Source organism: Epargyreus clarus, unplaced genomic scaffold, assembly GCF_041222505.1.
Source record: "Epargyreus clarus isolate Ecla_fem2 unplaced genomic scaffold, WU_Ecla_fem_2.2 ptg000007l, whole genome shotgun sequence".
Taxonomy (NCBI): Eukaryota; Metazoa; Arthropoda; class Insecta; order Lepidoptera; family Hesperiidae; genus Epargyreus; species Epargyreus clarus.
Window position 1 is genome coordinate 21,154,570 of NW_027332215.1, and position 27,082 is coordinate 21,181,651.

Genomic DNA, 27,082 nt, shown 5'->3' on the forward strand with positions numbered 1-27,082 from the left:
TAGTTAAAATGAGACTTTGCGAATCAGCAAAACTTTATAATACGATAGAAAGGCAACAAACATACAACTAAGTATAATATTTTTAGAACCAATTGGTAGTATTTACGTAGCTGTATGAAATTATATTTATATGTAAAGTCATTAGAGAAGTATTTGTATATTGGGGAAAGGAACAAACATCATCATCATCAACCCATTACTGTCTCACTGCTGGGCTCGAGTCTCCTCTCAGAATGAGAAGGATTAGGCCATAGTCCACCGCACTGGCCAAGTGCGTATTGGTAGACTTTACATACTTTTGAGTTTTTTTTTATAAATCTCTCAGGTATGCAGGTTTCCTCCTAATGTTTTCCTTTACCGTTTAAGCAAGTTGTAATTAATTTATAATATGCACATAACTTTGCAAAGTGAGATTTGAACCTCGAACTCTTCGATCGAGAGACCGAGTTTCTTAACCACGAGACTTATCACTGCTTCAAAGGAACAAACTAGCAGCTGTTATCTACAGTGTTAATAGTTATATTTGCTGAAAAAATATAGGTATAACAAGAAACGGTTTGAAGGTGATAGAACGCCCTGTGGATCGACTCCGGCCACCACCGCCCCACCTATATCTGCCTAATAACAGCAGTGTTATGCACTGCAGTATTTGAGGGTGGGGCAAGGAAGACATTATTTTTCAAAGCATTCTAGCTTAGCACTCCAGGATAGCGGTACATCTGTGGCCAAACTCAGGTAGGAATCTAATCTTATTTGGGGTTGATTAGTTGTCAATTGGACGGCAGTTTCTATCAGGGGAACGGAATGCCTCTCCGCTAGTCTGCTGTTAAAAATATTAGTTTAATTAAGTTCAGTAACGTATCTAGGCATTTTCATTTGGATATTGTAGAACTCAAAGCGTATATAAATACTAAAGAAACCATAAATAATAACATGTAAGCTTTCATGAGTGAACTTACAAAATAATTTCGTATAACAGTTTCGAACAAAACTGGGGTATATCCTATTACAGCTGCGTCCTGCAAAAAATGATAAGGCGATGTACGTTATATCTACAAATTGGTCATCTTTCTTTAACCCACTTCTTTCTATAAACATTTCATATTACGGTCGTCAACATGAACCCAATACCTAGGAAATCTTTTTGCTATATATGGCTTTCTTTTTAGTTAAAAAAATACTAACCTACGTAAGTAAGTCTATAGTATATTATTATATGCTTCTTAACGACATTTAAGATCAAAATTAATAATCATATTTTTATAAATTTGAAAGAATATAAATACACTTTATACATGGTCCCACATTGAGGTACCTCGTTTGTTCCCTTACCTCATGACTGTTATGGATACCCAAAACCCTGAAAACCGTAAAGTCCGAAAAAATGTCTACATTTGTCATATACCTTAATATATACCTAATTAAGGATCGAAACCGGATCATCGAAAACTTTCTGTATCAGACCATTACGGTATCCGCTCCACTTTTTAATCTAGGATAACAAAACTTTGTAATCTAGGATAGCCCAAAAACATGCAAATGGGTTATTATATAAATAGGTCATGACGTTAAAAAATCTACTTTGTTTACAAATAAATATATATTTTATGATATCTATAAAAAATCCACTCAAATTTTCTTAGCTGTTTATGGTCCAACTTAGAACATGAGGCAAAAACTAGTTTCTAAACAGCCAATGGCGAAGTTATATTGGAATCCATTAAACGACAATTTTGCACTCTACTGAAAAATGCAAATGCTATTGGCAAGGAACAGAAGCCGAGCTTTGCAATTTTGCAACCACAAGTTTAGTCAGAGCTAACAGCAATCTAGGCGTCACCCTCAAGACCCGCTTTCAGGTACATTTATGTCTACAGCCATGTAACGTGTCAGACACGTGACGTGGCAGGCAAAGTAACATGTTCTAAATTTTGTGTTAACATATTTTCTATAATAAAGAAGTAGAAAACTAGAATGCATCTGATAGTGATTGGCCACAGCCGCTCTTAGACTTCTGCTATCAACTCAGATAAGATCAGAGTCCTATCTGAGGATGACCGAAGATTGCTACCCTTGAGGACTAAGTTGGAACGACTCAGACAAGTATGGCTCCCTAACCAACGACTTCAAAGTTCTAGAATTAGGCAGAAATAGGTGATGCGATGATGGCTGGAACCACAACGAATTCTACCTACCTAGTATGTCATTTAGGCATATAATAGAAAGATACGTTTATGGCATTGCTCATTAAAAGTTAATTTCAAATTAGTCTAACAACAAATCCATTTCATAACATTTCTTATTTGTGACGGAAGCAAGGAATAAAACGCATCGCTTCACAGGCAACTCGATAATTATCAGTACAAGTATTGAATGAAAAGTTAATATTAATTAACTGTTACCGTAACTTGTCAATTAAGTCGCTTGATTGCATTTCGGTATCGTAACTGAATGTGATCAGACGGAGCTATCACAGCCGGTGCATTTCTCGTTCCAATGCCTTTCTCATTTGAAACGCAATTTGCATATTGTCGTATCCGTAATATGACAAACGTGAATCTTACGTACAGACGAACAATGTGACTTCGCGTCTTTTCGGGAAATAACAATGTCGGAGACAAACTATTTGAGTTTAGACCTCATCAAGATAATCCAGAAATATGGAGAATACGATATTAATGAACATTTTATGTGTATTGAAAATTTTTATGAGTCAGAAAAGAATTGATTTAATAAATAAAAAGTAAACATTAAGATAAAAACTACTAATATTTCTAATTTTGTACTTATATTGATATTACTCAGTTTTATCAACTACTATTTTTGCAACATATTCAATGTAAAGGCACGCGAAGCGTATATTCTTATTACATGTAATAAACAAGGGTAAAAAGTGCTTCAAGATTGCGACTATCTATAAATAATTGCAGTATTCATTGGTGTGGAGGGTGGCGCGCTGAGGGCGGCATCGTGCAGCTCATTGAAGCGTAATGGGAAAATTGCTGTTGTAAACTTTCTCAAGAAAATAATATATTGATACTGATCACTTTTTGATTAATAGTGGAAATGTTGGGAGTCATTAATACTTCCTCACCAAGCTTCAACGAAAATTTCAGAATTCAATTCGAACTCTATTTAAGTTAGTGCTGCTTTTCACAATTAACTTTTTTATTTGACTTCCATTGTTTGTTGTTCGATGTTATAAATGGACGGGATAAACGAATACTGTTTCTTTTATTTGATTATTTCCTATGGAAGTGTTAATGTTATCATCAGTTACTAAATATTTGAGATTTGCTCTCCCTTTGATTTTCCAACCCATTTAATACTTTCCTAATGTCTACGGGAACGATTTTACGAGGAATTCTAATAAAAAAGTTTGGCTTCAAAAGTTGAAAAATATCTATTATTAGTTTAATAATAAAGGAAATAATGATTTTCTAATTATAATATATATTACAGCCATAAAGTTGGCAAATACCATAAATAAAGCAACAGTATATCGGAATATCGGAATATCGGTATCTCGATGTTCCTCGATGCGTAATAGCGTCTATCACATAGTATTTTTGAAAATAAATGTAAAGAAAAATAATATCTCTTGAGAGTAGATTATCTGACTGTGAAATAACATGTTTTTTTCCAGACTACATTGTTCTATTCCAAACAAAGGTGACATTGCATCCTTTTGTCCTTAGATGTCACTTTGGTGTTATTCTCTAATAGATACACATTAGAGGTAATAGAATTGAACGAAGATACATTATCTCTGAATTTCTATCCTGACATCATAATGTCAGATAACAAGTTCTAAAAACAGTAGCTTTAACGCTATTGTAGAATAATGTTTCAATTTCTCCGAATAGCGCTGGTGTTTTTAGGGGTCCGTACACAAAGAGTAATAACGAAACCGTATAACTAAGCCTACATTCCCTGTTCCTCTGTTTGTCTTTAAGCTGGATGGATACTTGAATTCTTTACAGAGTAGGTACAACAGTTGTAACAAAAAATTCTATGATTTTTTTATATAATACAGGAGTAGCAGACGAGCATGCAGTCCACCTGATAGTAAGTGGTTACTGCCGCCCATGGAAATCTGTAATCAACCCCAGATAGCATTAGATATTCCTACCTCAGGTCGGCCACAGATGTGCCGCGCCCGCTACCCTTGAGGACTAAGCTGGAACGCCTCGGAAAAGTCTGTCTCCCTTATCACACCCTTCAAAACGGAACACAGCAGCGCCTAACACTGCTGTTATTAGAAGTAGGTGTGGCGGTGCTGCCGCCAGAGTCGAATCACAAATGGTTCTACCACCTTCAAGATAGAACGATAGATAAAATAAAAAGCTTGAAAATCAATACGGGTCGCCATACAAGAAACAGCTTTTTTTGCGTTTTTCGCTTTATCTGTTGTCTTAATTACTATTAATTACTACTATTGCTATATTTCTATATAGTCTACGCTGTTATGATAAGAAATAGTAAGAATAAAAATATAAATGAAAATTGGTGGTCTACCTTACATTTCTGCTATAGAACTGGATATCTTTTATAAGATCTAATTATGTGATTATTTTGATACAACTCTTCAAAATCCAATATTCCAGTTTACTGGCAAAAATATTTTTCACGAAAATTACTACAGTCACACCTTTATCTCTTTATTTCTTTATTTAGATATTTCAGACGTAGACCTTAGATGAGTAAAATACATAGATTAATCACTCCTAACATGAAAGCGTAACCGATTTTAAGAATAGAAATTGTTGGGTAAATAAAGAGTTGCCACGTCTCCATTCTAAAATGTCCCTAAAATGTTTGAAATACTATTTATTATGTAAAATAACATAAGTAGTATTAGTAATTTTTACGTAAATTTTCTCTAAAAGTGGTTTTTATTTATCAAGAATTCAAAAATAAATGATAATATTATCCTTTTGTGGATTCGTTCAATTTCAAGGCGGTGAAGTATCTTTCTATTTTACTCATCAAAGACGTAGACATATAATTTTATACCAACCAATCTTCGATCACTAATTAGTGATCGCAGCAACCAATTTAGTATTACTAATTTTATTGAAGATAGACTTTGGCACACAAGGGGAACGTTATGAGGTAAAGTGATGAATGAAATTAGTTTGCCGGTAATTCGCATAGAGACACGATACCGACATGATGAAATTATCAACGTGACACGTTTGTTATATGATTTCATCAGTTTTATCTTATTTTTCTTCTTTAGATGTTAATAAAGTTTACATAGTAACATAATCTTTTGCTTTTTAGGATTCTGTACCCAAAGTGTAAAACCATGTTACTAAGCCTGCGCTTTCTATTCATCTGTCATAGGGATCTATATCTGAAATCGTAAAAAAAATGGACACTTGATTTTTTTACAGAGTATGTATGATAATGGCCGTTATACCAACAAATACTAAAAAAATGCTTGACAATTAACAAAAGTATTCATACAAGAAACATATATTTTCAGCGTGTTTCGCTTTATCTATTGAACCATAATAGCGAGATGGTTCAAATTTGCACAATGCTACTTCTATGGCTGCTACGAGTATGTTTACAAATTGTAAAAATAAAAAAAAAAATGAAACATTGGTAGATCGGAACCGTCCCCAAGCGAGTTTGACCCGCAATTGGTCAATTATAAGATTGGAGTAGCAAAAGACCACACAGTACACCAGCGAATGGTCACTGCCGCCCACAGATATCTAGTGGTTTACCCTTATTATGAGTTTTCAAAACATCCCACAATTTTACGTTACGTTTACTCAATCCATTATGTTCCGTTTGCTTCAGAAGACTGAGTAAACGTAACAATAAGTAAGTGCTCAAGTATTTTTGTCTGCCTTACATGTCCGCAAAACAGAGAGAGAGGCAAAACATAAAGCGCCATTTTGTCAATTTAGACATTTAATGTTACGTTACTGACACTACTTCGAAGGTGGTAGACCCCTTTGTGGTTCGATTCCGGCGGCACCACCGCCACACCTATTTCTACCTAATAACAGCAATGTTAGGCACTGCTGTGTTCCTGTTTGAAGGGTGTGGTAAAGGAGACAGACTTTTCCGAGGCGTTCCAGCTTAGTCCTCAGGGGTAGGGCTGATTGGAAATTGTATGGCCACATACGTAAACAAATACCAAAACAGTCATATTTGTCAAAACGTAAAAACTCATGGTAAGGGTACTGATAATGGTAATATAATCCACGTGGAAAATGAGTCTACCTGACACCGATCAAAGATGCGTTGCCACTTTTAAGGAGTAAGATAGTTGTATTTTTTCCTAAAGACTAAACTATGTTTATCAGCTAAATTACAACTAGATAGTAACTATTTACATTTCAGTATAAGGTAACCAAATAGTGGTTGGAAGTATTTTGGTGACAAGGATAGTTAACGCCAATCCTGGTTCAATGGTTCTGTCTAAGCAATTCTCGTTTGCTTGGCGGAAGAAAATCACAAACTCGGGACGACATGTTATAGTTTGCGGTAAATTGACTCATATTTGTCTCTTACGATAAGTGTGTAGTTTTAGGGACGTTTATTTTTTATAATAATCTCGAAGATTTAGAGTACAAAATATATAAAAACATTTAAAAGTTCAAATCCCAGGCCATCACTTTCCAGAATTATGTACGTAACTATCAATTGCTATAACGCCAAAGGAAAAATATCCGTAAAAACTAAAGACCATGTTCTTAAGGTAAATGGGTCTAGTACGCCACTATTTCTGTTAAGTACTTTTTAACTCAATTACTATAATTTGAATTATTGTATGGATAAAAACATTATAGAATAATGTCATAGAATTAAAACCACAGGTTAAATAAGTTCAAAAACCGAATAGAAAATATTCGGTTCGTGCTCAATGAAATTATGTGAACAAACTTTGCTTGCAATTGAACGTAGATTCTCAATTCTATTCTTTTTGCTTATCGAACTAGCCACTTCTCTTTATTTGCCACTCAAGTATGTTCGTACCGACAAATAAAATCGTTGGACTGCGAGGTCTAAGTTAACGTAAACATATAACTGAACAAACATTGAAAGCAGTTTGTACCATAACAGATATGGTTAGGAAAAAGTTTCACTATATAAATTCGTACAAAGTATATCTGTAACCGATTCTATGAGTCGTATAGAAGTGGATAAGGACCTAGGTTGGAATCCCAGTCGCTATGATTTGCCAAAATTAATTAATTATCATTTGTTTTAAAATTGTGAAATAGAAACATAGTGAGAAAATTTACACGCTTGATAGATTTTAAAAATAAGTTTATTATGGCGTTGGAAGTCTATCAATTCGAATTTGTCCTGTGGCGGAGCTAAACACAGTATTTTATAATAAAGAAGTAGCAAACGGTCATGCCGTTCATCTGATAGTAAGTGGGATAGGGTTCTATTATCATCAAGTACATCACCTTTATAAAGTAAAAAAGTTGCGGCGGTTGGAACCGATTTGAAGCAGTCAGAGTTGTTTTAAAGGAAGCCTTGAAGATGCTACTACAGCTACAAAAAACCAGAATGAATTGAATTTTTTAAAGTAGAAAGAAGAATAGGCCAGCATATTTCAATCCAGTTAGTTATACCCAGACTATTTCCTGGAAACATTGTAGAAAGATGTTTGACCTGATTTCTAGAGAACTAAATTGGCTCTTCAAAGTGGCTTCTTTAGTTTTTAACTTCAATGAACCTATTGAACTTGAGCCAGACCTGACGCTAAACTTAATTACTGGCTTTTACTGTCCGGTTACTTTAGTTTTCATACATATAGTTATTTATCTTAAGACAGAAAGTTTTTTTCCAATTAAAAAACGTTTTACTTAATGCATTCAAATGTGTTTTAGCTGCATTTCACGATGTAGTAATAAATAATTACATAATAATTGATTATACAATGTAAAATTTATAATTGAGGATTACATTTGATAAATAATGTAATCTCCTCTCAGAATAAATCTCTCAGGTGTGCAGGTATTTTCAGTGTTTTGCTTCACCGCTAAAGCAAGTGACTTCTAATCTAATAGGTACATAACTTTGAATCAGTGGTGCGTACTTGGGTTATTATCACTTTTGTACATGGTACAAACTTAGGGAACTCAATTCCTGAACAAAGGGAATAAAACTGGGAATAAACAATGTTTTACCCAAACAAGCGGCGTTCATGGAAGTTTGTACAATGCCCAATCAAAAGTTAAAATAAAACCATATTTTTTTAAATATTTTCATAGTCATGGTGTCTAAAACCATTTATAAATATATCGTACTTTTAGACATAGGTCTCTAACTAGAGGTGCTTGGAGGTTTCCACCTCGCTGCTTCAATGCATATTAGTCGAGGGTTAGTAGGTAAGTATTATGTTTTGAAACCGCCGATAAGATAGGATAAGATTAAACTACTATTATATTATGATTTAATCTAGACTTAACTTAGAGGGATTAACGTGTTCTTTAAAGTACAGTGGCTACTTGGGGTTACCCATCCAACTTCCGACCATGCTAAACTGCACTGATTTGTTGCGTTTCCTCTTTTCAGAATATTTATGCTAAACTAGTGTCCCTACTCCTGAAATTACTTGAATGATTTTTTTTTGAATAATCAAAAATGTGTTTAATCATAAAACGCTAATCCAAAACAGTAGTTGATAATTTTGCACCGTGTCTTATAAGACCCCTACAGGATCCTTTTCAATAAAATAAGTTAGAGCATTATTTTCCTCCTTTTTATTTTCTGACACCTTGTTTCCTTGTCGCGAGACTTTTAAACCGACATCTTTCCTTCTTTTTTATATACTTTTTTGCGACTACTCAGCAACACTCAGACTTACTTTGATTAAAGTAAAATGATAAATTAACATTCTAAGTTGGATGTTTTTATCTTATAAATTAATTTACAGTTTCAAGAATAAACTATATTCTGTACCTTAGTATGGATTTTTACGTTTTTACAAAAATTACTGTTTATGTATTAGTTTACGCATTTCCCATACATTTTCAATCAGTTTTGATACAGTACGTTAGAGGCGCAGATTGGAAATGTATGGGCAAATACGTAAACAAATACAAATACTATCATTTTTGTAAAAACGCAAAAACTCTAACTAAGGGTACTGCTTTCAATTTTAATAATAATGTAATACGGCCCATTATTTTATGTCCCTTTCATTACTTATATTATTATTACTTGTATGTTTAGAAGATGCAACAAGGAGACGTAATCTCGAATTTAATCACAGACAATTAAAACAGCAATTAGGCGAGACGAGACGATAGATATTATGGAGGGTGACATGCGCTAGACTGAGCATGTGGCGAGCTTTGATAGCAATACACCTCGTATTTACATAAACAATATATTACACATTTTAGGGTTCCGTATCCACAGGGTAAAAACGGAACCATATCACTTAGCCTTTGCTGCCTGTCCATCTGTCCGTCGGTCACAGGACCCTATGTCCTGAACCGTAATAAATAGACACTTGGAATTTTTACAGAGTATGTATAACGGTGGCTGCTGTAACAACAATTACTAAAAATAAACGCACCCTGAAAAAAAATGGGGGCCCATACAAAAAACCGCTATATATCAGCGTGTTTCGCTTTATCTATTGTACCGTAATATGTACGCCTCGTAAGTACTTCTATCTGATCACGTTCTAGAAATCAAAACACAGTATGTCCTTAACACTATTATAAAGCAAAAAAAAACTTAGCTCGATGTGGTAAGTCGCATCGGGAACTGTCTCGTTTATCATGCTAAAGTCTGGCTCCGCAAATTGATTTAATGTAGCGTTTATCATCATATAAGTGAGGAGTATATTCATAAGAGAAGTGCCATGGTTGTGGTTACTACTCTTGAGAACTAACCAAAATTCTATGTATGCACAGTGTGAGTACATATATGTTAAATTACCTTTATAAATGATATAGATATAGGATGTCGATGTTGATAGCGTAGAGAAAAAATTCTAAGTCTATGATGAATCATAACACAACAGTAGAAGCTATGTCGGAAAAACAATATGGTAGAGGCTCTATTCGCAGTTTTTAACATATTATTTAAACCATCATTTAGTAAGCTACACAAGGAATTAGAAATATCTTTTTATAATATTTACATAATCTTAAGATCCATTCTCATAGTCCATAGATCCATACTCACGTAAGTTAATTTACATATGCTGTAGTTAAATACCAGATAAGACGTCAGCAAAATATCTGTTAAACCACACTTTTATATTTTTGTATATACCATATTTATTAGGCATGTCATTGGTTTACTATTGGTAGGTACTTAGTGATTAAACCACGCCTTCTGCCTAACAACAGTGTAAGTGCTACTTTGTTCTTGTTCGAGGTTTGTTAAAAGAGACATACTTTTCCAGTGTTCCGTCGTAGCTCTCAGCAACGCATCTGTGGCCGACCTCATGTAGGAGTGCCAATCTGGGGTTAATTACAAGTGTCTATGAGCGGCAGTATCATTACCATCATGTGGAGTGAATGCTTCTTTACTACTTCTATATCTTATACTAGCTGACACGGCAAACTTTGTACCGCCTCAAAATCTATTTATCAAACATATTTCGTATAAAACATAGCCTATGATACTCGTGGCTAATAGCTTTCGAATGGTGAAAGAATGTTTAAAATCGGTCCAGTAGTTTTTGAGCCTATTTATTACAATCAAACAAACAAACAAAGTTTTCCTCTTTATAACATTAGTATAGATATAAAAATCTCGTGTCACAATGTTAGTTATCGTACTCCTCCGAAACGGCTTCACATTGTCACCAAATTTTATATGCATATTCAGTAGGTCTGAGAATCGGCTACTATCTATTTTTCGTACCCCTAAGTGATAAGGGTTGTTCACCCTCAACATTTTTTTATTTATATGGCAACACAACGTTTGCCGGGTCAGCTAGTTACCTATAAAAACAACTATAGGTAGCTAGTAGCTAAAGCAGGATCAGCAAGAATACCTGCCATTAAATTTCAAAAATGACTAATTCATTAAAAGATTTGTTTTAAGTAAACTACAGCTTTAGATTAATTAAGAAAACTTTCGTTTAATACTTTCAGCCTGTGAATTTATACGAGTAAATGACTTGAACACTTTGAAGAAGTTTTATAAAAGTAAGTTAGTAACTAATCTTGAAATGGGAAACCTTTTCGCAACTTTTAAATGACAAATTTTATTAAATTAGCTATAGATTTGTACTCGTAAATATGGCAATGCCGCTAAAAGCTTATTTGTGAATATCGTAATTATGAACCATCGACTTGACCGGAATAGATACTTGAATATGATCTCAGACGTTCAAAATATATAATATGGTAACCCCTCTTTCTTTCTCTACAGTCTTTTACATTGATTGTCGTAGACTTGAAACCTATCTGTACCATTAGTATGAGTTTTTACGTTTTTACAAAAATGACTGTTTTTGTATTTGTTACGTATTTCCCATACATTTCCAATCACTTCTGATACAGGCCGCTAGAGGCGCTGATTGGAAAACTTTAGACAAATACGTAAACAAATACAAAAATAGTCATTTTTGTGAAAACGTAAAAACTTATACTAAGGGTACTAGTATGTAACTACTTGTTATTCCTGAGCTACTTCAGTCTTCTTAAAAAAGCGCACTTAAGTTACAAACACCTAAATAAAAGTACCAAGAAATATAGGTGTATCAGAATATATTGATATTATTAAATCAACTCAAGGGGTATCCCATAAATAAATTACGCCCGCGTACCGCCCGGCAGCGCCGAGAGGGAAGTGGTCGTTGAAAATGTGATTCCTTTCACACGTTTACAGTGTTAATAATGGTGTTATTGGCTGCTATTTCAGGTTTGTATTATACACGTTATATCATCTGTATAATTATTGATAAAAATAACATAGTGAGTAACAACAGAAGAACGGTTTAAGGTGGTAGAATGTGGATCGATGGCACACCTATTCTACCTAATAACAGCAGTATTAAGCGCTGCTGTGTTTTGGTTTAAAGGGCGTGATAATAATGGCATACTTTTCTGAGGCATTCCAGCTTAGTCCTCAAGGGCAGTGGCAGTAGCCACTTACCGTCAGTTGGACTGCAACTCTTACTCTTACGTCCCTGGGGACCCGAGAGCTGGCATGCATTTTGCTCAAAGAATTGGTATAGCAATTCAGAGAGGAAATGCTGCCAGCGTCTTGGGAACCTTGCCCAAAGACAGTGATGGTGACAATTTTTTATGGTAGTGTTTTTGTTGTTAATTTTTGTTTTCCATTTTTGTATATATGTAAATTTTGTAAATAAGTTGATAACTTGTTGTATATAATAAAACTCTTACTCTATTATAACAAAAAATCATTCAGGTGCTACTAATTTCGGTATTTTATACTGCGGGGTTAAGTATCAAGTCACAGTCTTGTCTTGCCTTTTCCGTTGCGCGATTTAAAAATAAACATTTAGCAACCACCTATCAATGCTCTCACGGCGAAGGAAATATCGAGAGGAAACCTTCAAATCTAAAAGATCTCTTATAAATGCGCTCTCATGTACCAACACCGCTTGGCCACACTGAGTCCCGTTTCCATATATATTGATGGTAATAGTGTTGTTGGATAATAAATAGTTGTAAAAATATGCCGAGATTTCTAGTGCGAGTTCTTGTATTTAATTGCTACTTCTAAACTTGTGTCCTTATTCGAGTGATTTTTTATATACATCATATACCTATATATATACAAGCAAACTTAATATCGTAAACAGCTGCTATAGTTATAAAACTGTGTTGCAGCTACATATATACTAGTAAAACATTTAATGACTACGTGATTTATACAATACTATAAAAATGTAATTCTTATTAATAAAATATTAATATATGTATTAAACACGGTACTTATCGCTTTTAAAGTTGTTGTACGGATTCTTTTTGAAAACAGCTGAACCGATTTAAACGCAACTTTCGCTCTAAAGCAGAGGATTCAATGAATACGAATTACTTTCAGACTAATATTATCACATTTTCCATGTCTTATATATTTTTTAAAGCCGGTTCAAGATCTCCTAATAAACAGTATATCTATAATACGTTTTATTCATGTTCAATACAAATAAACACTTTTTAAGTACCTGTACACTTTTCGAGTTCTCAACATTTTTACGGCAGTGTTTTACATATGAATGTATGTGAATGGGCTCGTATGGAAATTGCTGTATCCGCAACTGCTACACGTGACCCGACCTCCATACTTCAAATAGAACCTTACGTGTTCGTGTCGGGAATAATAACGTTTAATTAATGCATCGTAATAAAAGAAAAATGTTTTATCCATGGGTAAAAGGGAAATATTTTTTTGAAGGAACACTTTGTGATTTGACTCCTCCACACCGGTTTTTGTTTGATAACAGCAGTGGTAAGCGCTGCTGTTGTTTGATGGTTGTAAGAGACATATTTTTCAGATTCATTTACTTAATCGTCACTCCACTTAATTATCAAGAGTAGCAATGCATCTATGACGTTTAGGTAGGACTCTAATACTCTAATTTGGGAACCGTTACAGATTTCTATCGATGGCAGTGGTCACTTACCAGGTGGATTAAATGCTCCCTTGCTACTTTCATATTGTACACTTTTCTTCAAATAAAATATTTTCGGCATGTTATTTCCTCATTAAAAAATAGAAGACCAAATGCTTTATGATACATCATTGCATTACCACATCCTCCTACTTGTAAGACATATACAAAAACCCCAATATTCATGTGCATTAAATTTTAAGTCGTTCGATTGACGTGAAAATTTTACTTCACGTTGTATTTTTGTATACGAATGTTTTTCCTTATTTACATGCTTTCATCTCTAAGTTTTCATGGGAGATTCCCTCATAATATTAGCTTAAGCCACAAAGAAACGTAGCAAGTTATTCAAAGTATAACCATATTGCATATTACCCTTAATTTGTCATTGATTTTCCATTGTAAATTCGTATTTATAAATATGTTATGTTTAGGAAAAAAAACACTGAAACCTTTGGTGTAGTATACCCATAGGCTACATATATACTAGTAAAAAGTTTGAAGTGTCAATTATAGCGTTGGGTAAGTTGGCCCTTTGGCTTGTGTAAATTCTAGATCGATCTTCCGCAGATTGGAGTTTGGAATATATTTTAGAACGTTATTGCTAATCTGTACCCTTACCATGAGTTTTTACGTTTTGACAAATATGACTGTTTTGGTATTTGTTTACGTATTTGCCTATACAATTTCCAATAAGCACCCCTAGCGGATTGTATCAGAACTATAGTGTCAGTAACGTAACATTAAATGTCTTAATTGGCAAAATGGCGCTTTATGTTTTGTCTGTCTTTTTTGCGAACATGTGAGACAGACAAATAGACTTGAGCACTTACTTATTGTAACGTTTACTCAGTTTACTGAAGCAAACGGAACAGAATAATGGATTGAGTAAACATATAAAATTGTGGGATGTTTTGAAAACTCATGGTAAGGGTACAGAGAACGTAGATGACACTTTTCCTCCCCTATTGCCATATGAATGTTTTTGCACCAAACCTAGAATTTCTCCGCTATAATATTCTACATCTATTCTTAAAATCTACTTAGACATTGTTAATAAACTACTAGTAACTTACAGAGTAACGAATCCAAAACAACCCTTAGATTAATTAAACTTTTCTACTTTTCGTTACAACTACACGCTAGCTTTCGTAAGTTTAGCGTTCCAGTTTCCACCAAATAGAATTCTCGGTGGAATAACTCTTTCATCTCCATAACTTCTGTTTCGGATTTATCTTTTACGACTTGTAGGAATAGTAGGCACATCTCAAGTAGGTATGAAACTTGAATGTAGTGCACGAGACATATTTGAAGACTATCTTCGACTGCACAAGCGTCATTATATTAGGTGGAATATAGAGGACAATTTTGAGGATATAACAACTGTATTTACCTATATTTAGCAAAATAAATGATTTGAATTGATTTGATATTCCTTTAGTTAGTCTAACCTACAGACATTTAACGTAACAGACACGGTCCGTAGCAGACACGAATAAGATTTAGGTTCAGAATATCGTAATCGTAATATGTGAAAAAATCATTAATTCATTTACATATACCGTTAAAAAATCGTAAAAAAAAACGAAAAGTACCGTTCAAACCGTCCCAAACTTTCCACAGCCCATATTTTACATTTTTAGATAATTGACACTTAAAACAAACTATTGCATGCCATTATTATACTTGCCGTAACTTGAGTGCGGAGTTGCCTATGTTCGGCGTTAAATTAAAGTTATAAATAATAGTAATAGAGTTCCTGGTCTTACGACTGTTTATAACAAACGTCCTCCTCTTTCAGTATGTTCTTTAAAAATTTCATTACTCATATTTTTGGAGTTACTTTTGAAACTCGAGTCATTTTGATTTTATTAATACGCTTTAAATAGCTTGACTTGTATGTATCTAGATATGCATGTAATGGAATCTTTGGACTCGATTTTTACTCACTTTTCAACGGTCAGTTTAATTCAAAATGTTCACTTATCAAGAACCGATGAAAATACATGATTTTAATAATTTTGTACCAGGATTAACGATTTTCGAGGCGGTGTTCGAGGTAGGTGGCGCTGCGGTTATGTGGTACGGCTTATAATAACTAATTAACCCAGTGATGCGGTTATCGATCTACAAACTTCACCACCGAATCGCTATGGCGTTAGTAATTGGGATAAAATTACTAGATTGCAACAATTATTAGTTTTTAGTTTGATACATACTTCAGTGTTTGATTTGAGTTTGATTCATACTGTGATAATATGCCTTCCATTCCGAAGGTTCATAACTTGAATTCTAGGCCATCAAGAATGCAAAATTTGTCTGTTTTCAGGGGCATACTCAAAGGGAGAAACGAAACCCTATCTCTGAGCGTTCGCTGTCTGTCCGTTTGTGATAGGGCTTTATTTTCTTTCTTTTTTGTTAAACTAAAATACGTAAGCGAAAACGCTGCGAAATAGTGGATTTTACGACGATCCCTATTAATAGTAATAGGGTTAGTAATAGTACTATTTACCCTTTGGGAACGCAAACCTAAAAAGAGTACAAATATGACGAATTATGTAACACACTTGTACTCTTTTGTATGAAAAAATAATCTGACAAGTCATAAATTTAAATGACTTGTCTCGAAACTCAACTGGTTTCAGGCTGAGCACGATTCAAGGGTTGAATTTTGATCTCATAGCCACACATTATTAATGCTCCCACTTAGTTCCTACTGAGAACTTAATTAATCAATTCGGTAACCTTCTGTTCTGAGAGGAAATTCACGATTAGATAATATCTTCACTAATGAATGTTGGAGTTAAAATTGTATTCATTCATCTGAAATTCTTAATATTAATCGTAACTTAATCGGATTGGAGGGTGCAATTGACAGGATTTTCTGTGAATTACTATTAAATAATAATAATGACATTTTAATATGTATTACAGTATTTGTTATTATCCTACATCGCATGTTTAAAAGATAGTATACATATATATGAATTTTCGAAATAATATGCCTACTTATTGTTATAGTAATTATGTACCAACGTTAATTAAAAGTTCATAGATTTCATAGATTTTGTCAATGTCTTTATAAACGGCTAGCTGACCCGGCAAACGTTGTGTTGTCATATAAATAAAAAAAATGTTAAGAGTCAACAACCATTATCACTTAGGGGTATGAAAATAGATAGTAACCGATTCTCAGACCTACTGCATATGCATATTAAATTTGGTCAAAATAGGTAAAGCCGTTTCGGAGGAGTACGGTAACTAACATTGTGACACGAGAATTTTATATATAAGATTAAGCTATTGCGTTTCATAGTAAAGAAACCGCATTAAAAGCTTAAAGCTGAAAAGCAATTTATTAACATGTGTTTTCAATCGCCTATCGCATATTGCTTTAATAAAAGTAATATTACAGTTTTGATATTATATGTCGTATATTTTCATATTATGAAAAATAAAGTAAACCACAAGAATTAAATAAAACTCTGGAATAAGAAACATTTAATAGAAAATGAGATTATTTCACCTTTAATAGAGCTTACGCCTCCAAAATTCCTCTTATAAATAAATATTTTCTTTTCTATTCCTCATATTTAACGCGAATTTATTTTAATTACATTCTAAAAAGTGCCTTACCGCCAAATACTCTTGAAGAGCGAAATTGTAATACTAATACAACAGGTTTTGGCGAAAATAAATCCATATCAAATATTCTCCTGCTCATCTCAAATATACATTTCAGAGAAACTTATTACCTGATGAATTACGAGGCACATATTGAGACCAATATAATATTTATTTTAAATCAGAATTTGTAATATAGACAAGTTCGGAATATAAATAAATGTATAGGCGATAGAGGTTAGTTAGTAGATCGGCGGTTTCGGATTCTAACCCAGGTAAGGCACATCTTAATGTGTTTGGATTTTTTAATTTTTTGCGATGTTTTTGAGTGCCGTTATTGCGCATTGAATCCTAATAGAATATAATAATTAAACGTAACGTGTAACGCAGAACTACTTTACGCTAGAATCTTGGTGTAGCGGTGCTATGTCCGCAGTGAAAATGCGAAGTCGATAATTATAGTTTAAAAACAAAAACCACGCTAAAATCGCACAAGGAAAATCGTTAATATTGATTACAGACGATCATGATGAGGTAACTGGAATAAAATTATGAAAATAGTGTATTGTCATCGGTTGTTGATAATTGTTCAAAATTTTAAATTTATCGGACCGTTCAAAATGGGTAAAAATTAAGCTCTAAGTTTCCGTTACATACATACATATATACATAGATACAACCCAAGCTAATAAAAGCGTGTTAAAATGAAGTCATGTCAAAAATAATATGACGTAAATTTATTATACCGTCGAGACTGAAGTAGGACTACAAGTATGATAATCATATTGAGAAAATAATAATATTTATGCTATTTCATATTTAAGGGATTGTATTCCCTACGTAGACGAATATATAATTCGACATCCTTTGATATTTGATATATTATATAGAACACGCTTACTTATAATGAGAGTCAATATTTTTCTCTTCACACCCGTCGAATTTATCTTATTTCTGTATCCCTATTCGGAACGTTGACAGCTAAATCGACAAGTATTGCGATTTTATTATTACCCATCAACGCAACGCTGAACTCATTACCGGTTTCCCACGGGACAAGTGCCCACGCACTAATCTTATATCGATGGACCCTACATATACAAATGGTATTGGAGTGTCTGTGTGTAATTGCAAAATATCTTACATTTTCTTAGTTTATTGCAAAATGGCGAGTAGAGTTCGAGGCGAGGTTTAAAATGTCTACTGCCTATACAATGTACTGAATCCAAAATACGTATGTAATTTCGTAAAATTCCACACGTCTGTCTATCTGTCTATTTAAGTTAGAATTTAAACCAAGCTACAAAAATGCGACCCAAGTGAAATTTTGCATAAATATAATTTCTATGTTTTTGTTTTCCTATAAAATGTTATTAAAGATTTAAAAATATGTGTGCATCAATCTTCTTAAAACGAACTATACTTGCATTGCTGTCGTGTTACAAATTACGCAACTTCCCTAAACCCTGTCATCTAAAGTGTCACGCGCGACAACCCATTATCTTAACGATCACAGAAGTTACATGACGAAAATGGATAAACCTGACGTTTAACTGAACGCGATCCCGTCACTTGTATTTCTTGCCTGTCGTAAGAGGCGACTAAACGGGGCTTCCGGGATTGCGGGCGGTATGAGTGGGAGCTCAAACCGTCCAGCAAGACGACCCCGGGAAGGACAGCGATTTGCTGTCATCACCAGGTGATTTGAGAGCGTAAATTACTTGCTCCCCCAGGGCAAAGCCCAATGGGGGCATCGCGTTAGGAGGACTCTGGTTGAGTTCCATTCGAGATCCTGGAGTTCTCCACCAAACGCCGAGGATGGCCACCGGGGGGGTTTTAATGCGGTAAAAGTCCCACATAACCCAGCGTCGATCCCACGGCCTCGGGTACCTTTTGAAGGTTTCCCCCTACTCACAAAAAAAAAAGTTACGCAGGTCACTAAGAGACAGTGAGTTAGGGCCCTTTATGACTGAGTCTATGCGAGCGGGTGCTGGTGTAAACGCGTGTGACAGGAAAAGTTCGTCACTAAAAGACAGTGTGTTAAGACTCTTTATGACTATGTGTGTATCTCACAAGAAAAAAGCCCTTCATTCATGTGGGACAAGCGTGCAGACCTAATGACAGGAAACCTATATGACAGGAAAGTATGTGTTTGCATGCGGCACCCATACGGCCACAAACATGCGCGTTAGAAAAAAAGAACTCTAATTCATACTCATATATATATATATATGCGTGTACGACACGCGTGTGGATGAAGACCCGCGCGTCAGAAATAGTTCGTTATTGACCTCCCGACCTTGCACTATACTGCATCGTGTCATGCACTCGAAGGCAAGGTAATACGAAATATCCCCACCGTTCAAATAGATCGTAACAAAAGGACGAGTATCATCCACTTAAATCAAATTGAGTTTAATCATGCACTTGACACACTATAGACGTCTAAATTGGCGAAGGTTACGAACATGCACCTGGCAGTACATCTGCAGTTATAGCATATTATAGCTTGTTTGTATTAACTTACGTAAGAAAGTTTGTATGAAATACTGTACTTATATAATTGTTATTAATATCAACGGGCGTACAGAACACCTGTTGAATATTCACTGTAATCGATGGACTGTTATCACCTCCGAATATAACAGAATTAGAAAAGTAAAGTTATAAACAAAATCCGTATAAATATCTGCTTTTCTACGGTGAAGGTGAAAGTTTAGACGAAAAATGACAAAAATAACGGTTTCTTGTATGGCGACCCACATTTATTTTCTGGCTTTATTTTTGGTATTTGTCGTTACATCAGTTATTATTTATGCATAGTCTGTAAAATTTTCACGTGTCTATCTATTATGGTTCCAGAGATAGAGCCCTGCGACGGACGGACAGACGAACAGACGTCTGTCTGTAAGCGAACTCAGTTAAGCGGAGTCTGTCTTCCGCTTAACTGAGTTCGTTAACTTAGATGTGTTCCGCTTTTATCTTTCGGATACTTAACCCTAAAAGAGATAACATTTATTTTAACTTAGGTTTTTTTTTTTAAATGCAATAGATTATGTTAAAACTTATATTTTTTCCTCTTCGATATATATAATACTTCTAACAGGACAATATTTTCTTCTAGCAAACGAATTTATAATACATTTATCCAGTTACGATTGTCACAGCAGTGCGTTCAAATTACTTTACATACAAGATTGTAGCGGCCTTTGTCCAGTTGAAATATTACTACATTTATTACATTTGATTACCCTTATCAACGTCATACAGCAACAAGTACCCAATTCTCTATTCTTAGAGAATAAGTATCAAACTATGTGTTTAGAACAAAAGGTATTTCAAAATTCTTCCTTAACGGATTTGTTTATTGAATCTGCGAGAATCTCTTTCTAGTGAAATTTTCATTCCAATTCTGTAAAAAATTGTTAAATGATGCTATATATTATAGGTATTTTTTCATTTTTCGTTAAATTTGCTTATTTGTCAATACAAATAAGAATAGGGATGTTTTCGAATTTTTTTGATATGATTTTTAAAGTTCCGTACACAAAGCGTAAAACGGAACCCTATTATTAGCCTTCACGGTCTGTCGCTCTCTCCGTCCGTTTATCTATCACTGGGCTCTATCTCTTGAACCGTAGTAGATAGACACTTGAATTTTTTACAAAGCTTATTTCATAACGGTGGCTATCGTAATAACTAATACTAAAACATATAATTAACAAAACAATTATAAAAATTGAAATCACCATACAAGAAACCGCTATTTTTGAGTTTTTCGCTTTTTCTAGTGATATTATGATTCACTAGAATATATGGTATACAGTTCCAATTTTCATAAGGTATTTACTTCTATGGCTGCGTTGATAAAAAACACAGACAGACAGACAGACAGACAGACAGACAGACAGACAGACAGACAGACAGACAGACAGACAGACAGACAGACAGACAGACAGACAGACAGACAGACAGACAGACAGACAGACAGACAGACAGACAGACAGACAGACAGACAGACAGACAGACAGACAGACAGACAGACAGACAGACAGACAGACAGACAGACAGACAGACAGACAGACAGACAGACAGACAGACAGACAGACAGACAGACAGACAGACAGACAGACAGACAGACAGACAGACAGACAGACAGACAGACAGACAGACAGACAGACAGACAGACAGACAGACAGACAGACAGACAGACAGACAGACAGACAGACAGACAGACAGACAGACAGACAGACAGACAGACAGACAGACAGACAGACAGACAGACAGACAGACAGACAGACAGACAGACAGACAGACAGACAGACAGACAGACAGACAGACAGACAGACAGACAGACAGACAGACAGACAGACAGACAGACAGACAGACAGACAGACAGACAGACAGACAGACAGACAGACAGACAGACAGACAGACAGACAGACAGACAGACAGACAGACAGACAGACAGACAGACAGACAGACAGACAGACAGACAGACAGACAGACAGACAGACAGACAGACAGACAGACAGACAGACAGACAGACAGACAGACAGACAGACAGACAGACAGACAGACAGACAGACAGACAGACAGACAGACAGACAGACAGACAGACAGACAGACAGACAGACAGACAGACAGACAGACAGACAGACAGACAGACAGACAGACAGACAGACAGACAGACAGACAGACAGACAGACAGACAGACAGACAGACAGACAGACAGACAGACAGACAGACAGACAGACAGACAGACAGACAGACAGACAGACAGACAGACAGACAGACAGACAGACAGACAGACAGACAGACAGACAGACAGACAGACAGACAGACAGACAGACAGACAGACAGACAGACAGACAGACAGACAGACAGACAGACAGACAGACAGACAGACAGACAGACAGACAGACAGACAGACAGACAGACAGACAGACAGACAGACAGACAGACAGACAGACAGACAGACAGACAGACAGACAGACAGACAGACAGACAGACAGACAGACAGACAGACAGACAGACAGACAGACAGACAGACAGACAGACAGACAGACAGACAGACAGACAGACAGACAGACAGACAGACAGACAGACAGACAGACAGACAGACAGACAGACAGACAGACAGACAGACAGACAGACAGACAGACAGACAGACAGACAGACAGACAGACAGACAGACAGACAGACAGACAGACAGACAGACAGACAGACAGACAGACAGACAGACAGACAGACAGACAGACAGACAGACAGACAGACAGACAGACAGACAACAATTTTACTGATTGTATTTTTGGCATCAGTATCGATTCCTAATCACCCCCTGATAGTTATTTTGGAAATATATTTCATGTACAGAACATAGATTAGTAAAGTTACTTCGCCGCCTTGAAATTGAATGAAGCCACAAACGGCTTATTTTAGTAAGTTCTTTTTTTAAATCCTTGACAAATAAAAACATTTTTAGCCACAAGAAGCCGCTACGTTTCGATGTTTTTGCTTTATCTATTGAACCGCAATAAGTAGAGAGTACAAATTTTCACATTGAATTTACTTCATCATTGAAGTAAATTAAGTATATTTATTGAAATATATTTTTTGTTATAGTAACCATTTACTATAACAAAAAATACTAACAATAAAAATATGAAAATGTTGGTGGTACTGAACCTCCGTGCGAGTACCACTTGTACTTGGCCAATTGTCGATAAGTTGTCGATTAATAAGTCGATAATAAGAAGTCGATAAGCTATAGTGCGAGTGCACGCTAGTTTCCTAGTAGTAAAGCAGCTTCTTTAAGATTATCGTCATTTCTGGTAAACTTTTACGACTCACCCTGAGGTGGGGTAATAATCACTCTAGTCTTTTACGGCTCTAGTGTTTTCACACGTAAGGAGAACGGGAGTGTAGGTAAATTGCCTATTACCTTTAACTTATTCAATGCTCTAAGGTTTAGTGCACAAAGAGTATTAAAAGAGGAAAAGGAATTAAAGGTTGTACTGTTTATTGATTATTAGTAGATTATAGTCATTTATCCTTTATGATTCTTCTTATAATATTATAAAAATAGAAGTAGTATTTCTGTTAATTCGTAGTTAATAATTTGTCAAATAGTCTGAAACGGAATAAAATATGAAATGTTTTTTTAAGAATTAGATAAATGTATTGTAATGTATTGTATTTTTTTTAATTAACGTCGCCTTTTGCAGTAAATGATTAATATTAGCATGCTCGTGTCATTTGCATGCTATCATTCTTGATAGATTTTTGTTCTTGTCACGTGCGCCAAGCGCACGTGGATATTCAGCGAATTATTTGACAGGGAACATTCTTAATTCTAGGTTCGATGGGCAATCAGTTAGGAGATTGAATGATAAACTCTATGTTTGTTTGTGTATAACATACAATTATATGTGATCCATATGTAAATCTATATAAACATATAGGTATATCATTTATTTAGCTTATTAAGTCATAAAATTATTATGAAAACATTTTTACAGGTTTTTAATAAATACCGCCTTTTTACTTTCTTATATTATTTTACGACGAGTAAATATTGAAATGGATTTCAAAATATACACTAGAAAAAATATTACCAGAATATAAATGAGATGTATTTATTTTCTCGGATTATATTAAGACGGACTTCCAAGGTTTGGTTTCCTGGCAAAATGAACCTCTAAATATGAAATGTGCGGACTGAGCAAATTGTCCGTATAATGAAAAGGAAGGAAAATGTCTGCTAATAATAAATCAGACGCTATTGTGTCTGTACGTGTGATTAGTTTGAATATTTGTAGAAAAAAAATATTTAGTTATAACATTCTAAAACTTAGAAGTAAGTCTTCAGAAATTTTCTCTGCCGAGCCTCTTCTATTCTGGCACTGCTTTGTGTTTGGCCTTGGCTTTGTGTGGTTTAATAGATTTCACGGATTTGGTAGATTGAAATGCACGCGTCTTACCCGCATGCGTGCCACTTGCGTTTTATCACACACCCATAAGCACGCTGTTGGTAAGAAAACTATGTCGAGTTAATATAATTCATGAGCGCTGGTACGCTCGTGCGTTAGTATGCGTGACAGGAAAAGCGCCCTTAAGCATCGTGCGGATGCCGTTAGAGCAAGTGTTTATTGGTTTCTAATCTCGGACATCAGAGTGAAAAACGAAATTAGTACTAATTACAACGAAAAGTTTATAGACGTAAAAAACAGTGCTTTCCGGTAAATTATGAGGATTTTTTTGTTTAGGAAGACTTGATTTGCTGGTAATGTTAAAGATATTTAGGATTATAAGTTGCTTGTGATATGATAGTAGTAGACATTTTTTAGAATTCTGTATCACGCTTCTAATATTTTATTGCTATATTATATATTTTCTTCACACAGTTTAACAAAATCTAAAAATTGAAATTTTGGTGGTACGGAACACTCCGTATGCGACTTCGACTGGCGCTTGACCAATTCTTTTATGCATTATTATGAATATGTTCGCTGTTGCACTAGGTTGTTGACTACGTAATAATAAAAAATATAATTCTATCTTCGTATCTATAACGCGGGTCACCATTACACCCACGCAAAGCGTCTACGTTCAATAAGAAACCAGCCAGACATATAAAAGACGAATTTGGACTTCTGCTCCAAATTTCATTATTAAGTATGAATATGTAGCACCTAGTTTCAATTGATAATCCTAATATGGGATTATTGTCTAGTAACCTTTATAATCCTACAGGATAGTACGTGGTTTCTTAGATTTTAATACTGATTTTATGCTTGTTTTATTTAATGGTCCTATTGGAGAATGCAAACAGACATCTTCTCAATAAGGACACACGTTCGTAGTAAATCGCGTCTTAACATCGGATTACATATTAGAACAGGTTCATAATAATGAGACTTACCTTATCTACAGGCGGCTTAAGACTGAACGAAGTTTTACCTATAGGCGATCATACACGATGCTCCGCCGACTATGTTGAAATATATCAAATAAATAGGTTTGTTGTACCTTTCCTTAGAGCAGATTACAGTGATATGAAAGATTTGTAAGGGCGCATCTGTGGCCTCCCTCAGATATGACTAACCTTACCTGGGGTTGATTATCGATCTCCAAAGGCAGCAGTGGCCACTTGTTATCAGGTACACTATACTCGTTTGCGACTTCTACTTTCAATTAGAAAAAAATGAAGACGATCGCAGATATACCGTTGTTCCCGGAGCTTGAGTTGAAATGGCTCATATAGGTTTACCTTACTTTACCTTAGAACGAAATGAAGTGTAGAATCTGCAATAATTGTGGCAGTAACGCAGCGAAATTCCTTCCACCTAAAATTACTTTGCAGCAAAAATAAAAAATAACTTACCAAAGTCAGCCGAGACTTAAAAATAGAAATTATTATTATACAAATGTATAAAGCACACGCTGTCACAACTGTCGCTTAGCAACAAGTTGACACGATGTAAAAAATATTCGCAACAATACTCATAATATGCTGAGTTTGCAGAAAACTTCGGCGAAATAATATAAAAATAAAATAAATAACAAAAATAAAAACAGACACACAAAATAACATATAATAATCAAAACCAAAGCAAACACATAAAATAAAATAAGAAAATATACGAAAGAAAACCAAGGAAATTCTGAAAACAAATTGTTAAAATATTTGTGTAATGTGGCACATTTTGCTGCCTCAAACCACTAATCTGCTTATCACTTTAGCGAAAGCTCCACGTTAATTTAAATCTTATTACGCAAAAATATGGATTTATATAGGCATTTAAAAATAAGGATTTATGTAGGCACATCATTATTTAAATGTAAAATGAACGCAATGCAAGCCTATTTTCTTTATGATACATGAAATGTGCAAAAAGTTGTCACTGTTTCATTTATACAAAATTAAGCTTTTTGTAAAATTAGAGTTACGAAAACTCCTTATTATCCGTAATAATTAAGGTCTTATGGGGCACAATTAGACATTTTATAGGATCTAAATAAAGAAGTTAACACCTCGTTGCTTGCGATCTTGCCCACTTTTATTAAAAAAGGATCCTTAATATCTATTTAACTTGGGAAACCTGACATTCGAAAGTGAAAGTAAGTTCGCTGAAATTGAAATTTACGCAAGCTCTAGAGCGCTGCGCATAGTTTCAGTAAAGTTGCGGCGCGGTACTGCAACAAATTAACTTAAACGGTTGACAAACACGAAAATTGTACAAGGACCTCTGAAGCAACGCCTTGAGTTTTTTATTTGCATTTCAATCAGAACGCTGGCATATTTATCTAAAATTAATTTAACACCTTCAACAGTACTTTTTAAATAAAAAATAATAATTAAAAAAAGTAATAAAAAATAAATTAAAAGTAATAAAAATATTATATAAAAATAATATATTAGTCACTCACTTGGACGCTGCGTTTCGGGCCTTCCCTTTGAACTGCTGACAGCCGAAGGTTCGTTAGAGCGAGGACCGGAGCGCGTGGCGCACGTCGTCAGCGTGTGCCGACCGCGGAGCGTCTGCCGAGCGACTCTCCACCTCGAGCGAGCGTTCCACACTGCTATCGACCCCGCGCGCGCCGCACTACCCGCCGCCGCCAACACCCCCAATACGCCGCGTCCGCCCACCGCGCACCGTTGCCAAAATGTGAGGAACCTTTAAACAATTCATCTGTCATTATTCTCACTATCCACCCGATCGATGATCAAGTGATGGATCCGGCTCCAACTGATCCATCACCGCCCATGCAACGCATTGGTACCTCCCCAAACTTCCAGCGATCGATTTCCCAAAGTTCGTGTAGGCCTCCAAAGACAACTGACACAAATATATTTAGGCGGAC

At 35.1% G+C, this 27,082-nt stretch overlaps 1 protein-coding gene across 1 annotated transcript in view; it reads right to left on the reverse strand.

The window, feature by feature from the left end:
* The window catches only part of LOC140743648 (solute carrier family 7 member 14), a 214,305-nt gene extending 187,520 nt beyond the window's left edge, over nucleotides 1–26,785 (reverse strand). Inside the window, exon 1 of the mRNA XM_073075076.1 lies at nucleotides 26,648–26,785. The gene's annotated coding sequence lies outside the window, so the exon portion shown is untranslated. The remainder of the gene's footprint in view (nucleotides 1–26,647) is intronic.
* Between the last annotated feature and the right edge of the window lie 297 nt (nucleotides 26,786–27,082).